This window comes from Centruroides sculpturatus, unplaced genomic scaffold, assembly GCF_000671375.1.
Source record: "Centruroides sculpturatus isolate CEXI.00-Female unplaced genomic scaffold, Cexi_2.0 scaffold106, whole genome shotgun sequence".
Classification (NCBI taxonomy): Eukaryota; Metazoa; Arthropoda; class Arachnida; order Scorpiones; family Buthidae; genus Centruroides; species Centruroides sculpturatus.
Genome location: NW_019384517.1, coordinates 831,938 through 839,634, shown reverse-complemented (window position 1 = coordinate 839,634; position 7,697 = coordinate 831,938). Strand labels below are relative to the sequence as shown.

The 7,697-nt window shown below is 33.2% G+C and overlaps 1 long non-coding RNA gene across 1 annotated transcript in view; it reads right to left on the bottom strand.

Moving 5' to 3' along the window:
• Nucleotides 1-5,370: 5,370 nt before the first annotated feature.
• The window catches only part of LOC111622609, a 7,118-nt gene continuing 4,791 nt past the window's right edge, over nt 5,371-7,697 (bottom strand). Inside the window, exon 2 of the long non-coding RNA XR_002756303.1 lies at nt 5,371-5,742. This is a non-coding gene — a long non-coding RNA (uncharacterized LOC111622609). The remainder of the gene's footprint in view (nt 5,743-7,697) is intronic.

Sequence of the window (7,697 nt, the reverse complement as noted above, 5' to 3'; positions counted from 1 at the left end):
AAAATGCAGGCAAATATGTCTAATAGGTGTTCGTTGAATATGTTCGTTAATGGCGATGGAAGTTCAAATGGCTGTGGTTGGTCGTATGTCCTGTCGGTCCGGAGTATGGAGACAAAAATATGGCACATCTACCAAGTATAACTTCCGAGGGATCGCCCGGAGCTTTCGGGGACTCGAGCTTTTATACGTTATTCGTGGGAAATGAGTCACGTGATCGACTTCAGTTGACACTTACGGTGCATTCCGATCAACTAACTGTCAACTTTCCCACCATAATGTGAAAACAATCGGTGACCTCCGATATACTTCTCACCAAGAGTGAGTTTTTCCATCGGAGTTGCTTACAAAGATTTTTCCGACATCGTCGTAAAAATCGCGGATTTCACAATTACCTCATGCCGTACCATGTGCTCTATATTTTCGTATTCTGCATTTTCGAAAATTGTACAATTTCATTGGTTAAAATTCTATACCGTGTTGCACGTACAGATAACCCAAACATGTATAATCAACCGAATAGAATCGTGACGTCAATGACAAAGACAAGATTGTTTCGAACGACCAGAATTGCCACTTTGTACGAGAGACAACTTTCATCTCTCGCTTTGACGTCACTCGTCGGTGAAAGAAGAGACAAGAGATAAGTGACCAGAATATGGCCCCAGTACTTCAGTGAGAATAATCTGGAATGGCACAACTGCATAAGCATTTGCACAGACGAAGCAACAGCTATTACAAGAAAAATTAGGGGATTTATAACCAGGGCTTCTGAAACAACCCTAATATTAAAAATGTACATTGCTTTTTACACAGGGAAGCACTAATGGCAAAGTCTCTGCCTGATGAATTGTTGTCTGTCCTACAAGAAGTCGTCAAAATTGTCAAATACATCAAGTCGTGACCACTGAACTCTCATCTGTTTAACCCCTTAAGCCCATAACCCGAGATATCTCGGGCAAGTTACATAACGTTACATAAAATGAGGTCCTTAAGGCCATTTTTGAAAATTTTTTTTTTTTTTGAATTTTTGGAATGTTTTTTAGGTTCCGAAATTTTTTCAAAATTTTTTTCCCGCGCAAAAAAATTTTATCGCGATTTTAATGAGCCTATGTGAAGGCTCGATTAAGGTTTAATTGTTTTTTAATGGGAGTTTTTTATCAAAATTATTTCATGGTTTTTAAGTTGTAGCGCACGGATTTTCATTCAGTAAAGTTATTTAAAGTTAGTTTCTGATGTCAAAAACGACCTCCGATGGTTTTTTAATTTTTTTAATTAATATATTTTTATAAATATATAATTAATTAATTAGGGGGGGTCGGAAATCGCAATAAAATATTGAATTTTTTAAAAATATTTAAAAATTTCTGTGTCGCTTATAGTCACCCTACTTTAAACCCTTGTCCTCCCGAGACGTCTATGAGAATGTCCCGGGAAATCCGACTCCAGCTGTGTTCAAGGTCACCCAGCTGTGTAAACAATGACTCATCGGTGTTACATTTCACAGACAGGCGAAACAAAGGAAAATAAAATTTAAAGCTTTTTCTTCAAAATAAACGCATTTCTTTCGTTTTTTTTCTGTTTTAAGTATTTTTTACGTTTAATTGAAATCTATATAAAAAATGTCAATGTCTCTAAGGAGTTAATGCAGTGTGTCAGGAAATGGGAGCAGATCATCAGTAACTTCTGTTTCATACAGAAGTACGATGGCTTTCTCACGGAAAAGTGCTTTCTCGAATTTATGAGCTAAAAAATGAGTCCCAGATGTTTTTAGAGGCCCAGGGTTAAGATTTTGCTTTTCAGTTTAAAAGAGAAGAATGGGTAGCAAAACTTGCATATCTGGCGGATATATTCGCCAATTTAAATGAGCTCAACAAAAAACTGCAAGGCAGGAATTCTAATATTTTAACGTTATCAGACAAGATTGAAAGCTTTCGTGCTAAGTTGGTGTTCAGCCACGCTACCAATGGTAGTAATGAAATGTCCCCAAATGTCATGGCTACTGATTCAGAAAAAAAAGTGCAGGCTTTGATAGTGAAACACTTGGAGCTATTTGGAGAAAAAATGAACTCTTATTTTCCTAAGTGTGACCTGCAACTTATAGACTGGGTACTAAATCCATTCTCAGATAGCATTTCCATTGGACACCTATCGATAAACGAGCAGGAAGAATTCATGGAGCTAAAACTGATCAGACATTAAAACTAAAATTTTCCGAAACAGAGCTAGCACATTTTTGGCTGCATATAAAAAATGAATATCCACTGCTTTCAAAGCATCCTATTGCAATTCTCTTACCATTTGCCACGACCCACTTATGCGAATTGGGGTTTTCAACTCTCACTACGATTAAATCAAAAAATAAGAGAACGCCTGAAAACGATCGACCAAGAGATGAGAGCAGCCTTATCAACGATTGCTCCAAATTTTGATCGCCTGTGCTCAGTTAAGCAGGCTCACATTTCTCATTAAACACTGTACTGATTTTTGTAATAAATAAATATTAAATAAACATTGGTTTTTTTCTTTGGTATACCTCTAAAATTTCTTGATTTGGTAGGTGTACCTTAAACACAAAAAGTTTGCGAAACACTGCAATAGACGATGATTATCAGATGAGCGCCCATAGCTTAAACTAGTTATTTTCGAATTAAATTGATTTCAGTAAAAATTTTCAGTTTTAAAAAATTACTGTAAAATATGTAACACTGATATTGTTTCTATTATTAAACTTTATAACGATAAAATATTGCATTTTAATAAAAATTAATACTGCTAACAGTTATTTAATGAAAATTGAATTTTCATTTTCATTAAATAACTACTTAAACTTTGAATCTTTAATATTTAAATTACATAAGAAACATCGCAGAGGACTAGCAGCGAATAGCGCGTGAGACAGTTTGAATTAGAACATTCGGTTTGCAACGAATAAAAGAAGCAGTTATCATGAGTGAGGGATCCCATAAAAAAGATTTTTGTGAAAAGAGCGAATTCTTTTTCACAAAAAAAGTCAGAGAGAAGTGAGAAGACAGTTTGTATTTGTATTGTATAGAAAAAGAAATCCATGATATTACAATTTCGTACAAAGCTATATTTAATTATAATTTTCTTTAAAAGTACATTAATATAATTGAAGAATATTTTGTACCAGATATTTACTGTACATCCACCACACATTTTATTTCACGAAGTAAGTTTTTATTATTTTATTTATAATTTTAGCCCTATATCATGGCTAGCAATTCGGAATGTAATTGTAATATTAAAAATACATTTAGAAAAGTCTACAGTTTTTACTGGCTTATCGAACAAACGATACAATTGGACCCTTGACCATCACTGATGCGAAATTGACTGATTGCCCCTGGAAGTCGGCTTCTTACAGAAACACAGCTTCCCTACTATCAAATGTCACGGCACGTCACTGCATCTTATCTTGATTTTCTCACACCATCTGGATGGGTGACATATCTGATCTTCCCATCAGCTGATGAATTCTTCAGGTGGTGATTGGCGGAAATTAGAGATAAAAGGGCAAATTTCCACATACTCGGGGCAGTTCGTCCAAACATTCATAGTGCCACCTAGAAGGCTGTTTCCATCCAAGTGTCAGCTCTGCCACTCTCCCCATCCTATTTACCACAATGCATAGAGTTCCTGCCATGCCCTATAACAGATCACGCAAGAAAAATGTCCAATGAGGTAATATAATTTGTTTGTAAACTCTCTCTCGGTGAATAGGTAACAATAAGTCCCAAATATTATTGTATTTTATTTCTTTCTTTCTTTTATTTTATTAAATTTTTTATTTGGAATTTATTAATGGTCTCCTCAGTGTCTTCCTATAATTGCTGACATCTCATTGCAAAAACCCGCAACCTCCCACATGAATTCTGTTAGCCACTCAGCCATCCATTGACAAAGTGAGCAGATCTCTCAGATCTAATGATTAGAGGGTCTTGACCCCTCGTCCGTATTCTCACACAATGAAGCTATTTTCTATAACTAACTTAAACAAGTTAAACTGAACTTGAATATTTTTTAATTCAATAGTTTATAATATAGTGAGTTATGCATCTCCAATATGATGTTTATCCAATTACCAGAAGTTGGAATTAATTCAGAACAAATTTATGCGAAGAATGTTTTTGTGGAAACATAGTCATGTGTTATATCGAGAGGATGGTAGGACTTAATGAACATTTTACTCATTATTAGCATTTACAATTTTTTTATCAATCTCATCTGTAGCTTGAAAATTAAGCTCTGCCCATTTTATTCTGATAAATAATATAATATTTTTAATAAAACTTACCAGATGACACCATACACAACTTTGATTTCTTTTGTAGAGAAAGTTACAAAATTTGTTGCTAAATTTTTCACAAATTGCAATAAACCTAACCAGGAGTCGGAAATAACACCAAATTCTGATTTATTGAACAACTAAAAATTGTCAAGCAAGTCATTGCCAGCATTTTTAATTATAGGAGGTAAATCTGTTTTTACATAGGGCCAAATAATTTTTCACATGTGTTAATTAATAAATCAAGTATCAAATCATTCAATACAGACCCATCAAAAAAAATCTCCAAGATACATTTAAAAAAAACTATCAAAACAAAAGTATAATTTGAAAAAATATATAGTCTGAAGAAACAGAACTTCAAAATTTATATTTGGCCAAATATTCCAAAATTTCTAAATCCCAAAAAATTATAACCAACTAAATTATGTCAATTCTCATTACATTCTTCTCTCTTGGTGCCATATTTATAGTACAATATCTGCAGAGAAGCAAATATTACTATCTGGAAGTGTTTATTGTATGGCAGGGGTGGCCAAAACGTGGCGCATGCGCCAAACTTGGCGCATTGGACGATTACAATTGGCGCTTCAGTCAGTTCTGAGCAACATTGCCAGATTTGGCTTCTTTGCAATTATGAATATTACATAGAAAATTAATTTTTTATAGTCTGCCTTGGCAAGTTCATTTGTTGCACAATTTGTTGCAATCAACTTTACAGATAAAATGAGTGTTCTCCACATAGTAAATTACAGTGTATGCATGTATGTTTATTTTCGATCAGTTTACAGGTGTCTAAATGGCAGTGCTAACGTCCCACGATAGTGCTACCGTCCGGACTCCGGNCTTTGGAATAAAAAGTTTCTACGCTCTATCTTTATTACAACTCTATTTATTGAATATTTTATTCTGATGTCACGTGATGACATCAGAATTTCCGGGTCTCTTTCGGTAACAAGTCTGCCCCTAGTCGGAGTCGGAGTCGGAGTCGGAGTCGGAGTCAAATGGTAAAAAACAGTCGGAGTCGGAGTCGGAGTTAGAGTCGGTAGATTTTTACGCGACTCCACAGCCCTGCTTTGCACAATGCAAAAACATTGATAATTTTTCCTTAACTCATATACAAAGGCCATTACTGCTGAATGTGAATTGTCAATATAAGTAACTTAATATATAATTTTGGTCTTGTCTTAATTACTGGCAAGAAAGCCTTCTGTTTGTTACAGCTTAATACTACTATATTGTCTTGTAATAAACTTTATGTACAAATACTTATCTTTTCACTGTAGATATCCTATTGTCCTTATTAACCACAGGAAAGCAAACTTGTAAACTCAATTCATCATCCCAGTAATCAATGAAACTGAAACTTATCTCCTGACGATCACCAATGTTCAACACGTCTATTACGCACTGAAGTCATTCGCATATTGACACAGCTAAAAAATAATACAATAATTAGTTGCTTTCATGTAAATTATACAATAAATTTAGACACTATTATAACAATACTTTCTATTTCTAACAAACCTACACCAACCATTCAAAACGGTTCATTATACCTAGGGGTATCAGTTTTATTCATGTAAATTTTTAAAATTACGCTTTTGTCTAATTATGCATATCTAAATGATATATTTACAAATAACTAATTTATAACAGAAAATTATAATCTGGTCAATATTATTCTGTACACTTAGTAATCCTAAATATTACCAATATAATGTTTTGTGGTAAATATCAGTATTTAGGCTGTTGTTGAAGCTACCAAAATCTGAAGAATACAGTAGATTCATGTTCTTAACTTATCTGTTACGAGGTTTATAATTATATTGTTATTGTATATTGTTATTTGTAGCAATGTTTAATTATATTGCGGATTTAAGCCTAAAATTGATGAATGAAATCATTTTCAAGGAATATCAAAACAAAAGAAAACCTGTATGTATATTTTTGTAGAAATATTTGTACAACTTATCTGTTACGAGGTTTATAATTATATTGTTATTGTATATTGTTATTTGTAGCAATGTTTAATTATATTGCAGATATTTAATTTTATCATAGTTTGTCATTTATAGCAATATTTCCATCACATTACATTTTACGCCCAGTACTGTTGTTTTAGTAGAATATTTTTCACAGAAAAAACCTGTAGTATAATTTTTCGAAAACTTTACAAGTTTTTTAAACTACTTATGTATCACTAAATTTTATAATTTTTATGATTGTATTATTATTGATTATAGCAATTGTTAAGTCATACTGCGATTCACACCACGAAAGACAATATAACGTGATAAATGAAGATACCGTATCAATATAACAATCCAACTGAGGATAAAAAGAAATGTGTAAAATCCTTAAAGGTATTAGTAATGTGTTTATGTTGTGTTACTTGACATCTAAATACTTTGTTGGTGTTTTAATCTGTAAAATTTTGTCAACTTAATTTCTATAATTGTAATTTATAGAACACTGAAGAGGAACTGGAAATGTGAAACCAGTTCGAAATGCATATGTAAAAATATAATAAAAGAATTCATTAACCTGATGCTGTAAGATAGTCTACTGAAAGAATTTGTCAGATTAAAAAGACAACCATTCACAAACGAATATACAGCTATAACCAGTAAATTCAACATATTCAGTTTTGTTAATACTATGTAATAGTGTAGATAGAATATTTTCAAATTTTCTTGACTTTTTGATGCAAGAAATTTGATCGTCTACATGTGCCCTTAAACACAATTATTTCTAAATGAGTTTAACCTCCCTAGTGCAAATGTAAAACGTTAGCTTGTTTTGGTATTTGGCTCTAAAACTTAATGCCTCTTTCTTTCACAGGCTTTGCACCAGGGCTGTGGAGTCGGAGTCGTGGAGTTTTGATGTTTTAGCAGGAGTCGGAGTCGGAGTCGGAGTCGTCAAAAATTCCGCCGACTCCGACTCCTATTTACTTACCAGCTTGTTATGTATATAAAACGGAAAAGTATTGGAATCGTGTCAAATTTGACCCTCCAAGTTTTTTATTTTTTTTTTATTTTTTTGCAAATCCACACGTTTGGAGACCTCCCGAACCCCCTCAAAAAAGTCAATAAAGGGGAAAAATTCGCGCGCGCGTGTGTGTTGGCGTCTAATTTGTTTAATTTCTTTATTTTCTGTTCTGAGATATTAAACAATATCTCAGAATGGGTAAAGTTTAAGAAACGAAATGTGGCACTGTGGCTTGCATATAAAGGGGCATTAATACTATTAAATTTTGGTTCTTAATTAAAGGTGGACAGGGTGAAGACATAAAAGTGGCCATGTGTCATATCTCTTAATGAATATTTTACTCGTTTTTAGCGTTCAAAATTTAAAAAAATAAAATAAAACTCGTCTTTACCCTCAAAGT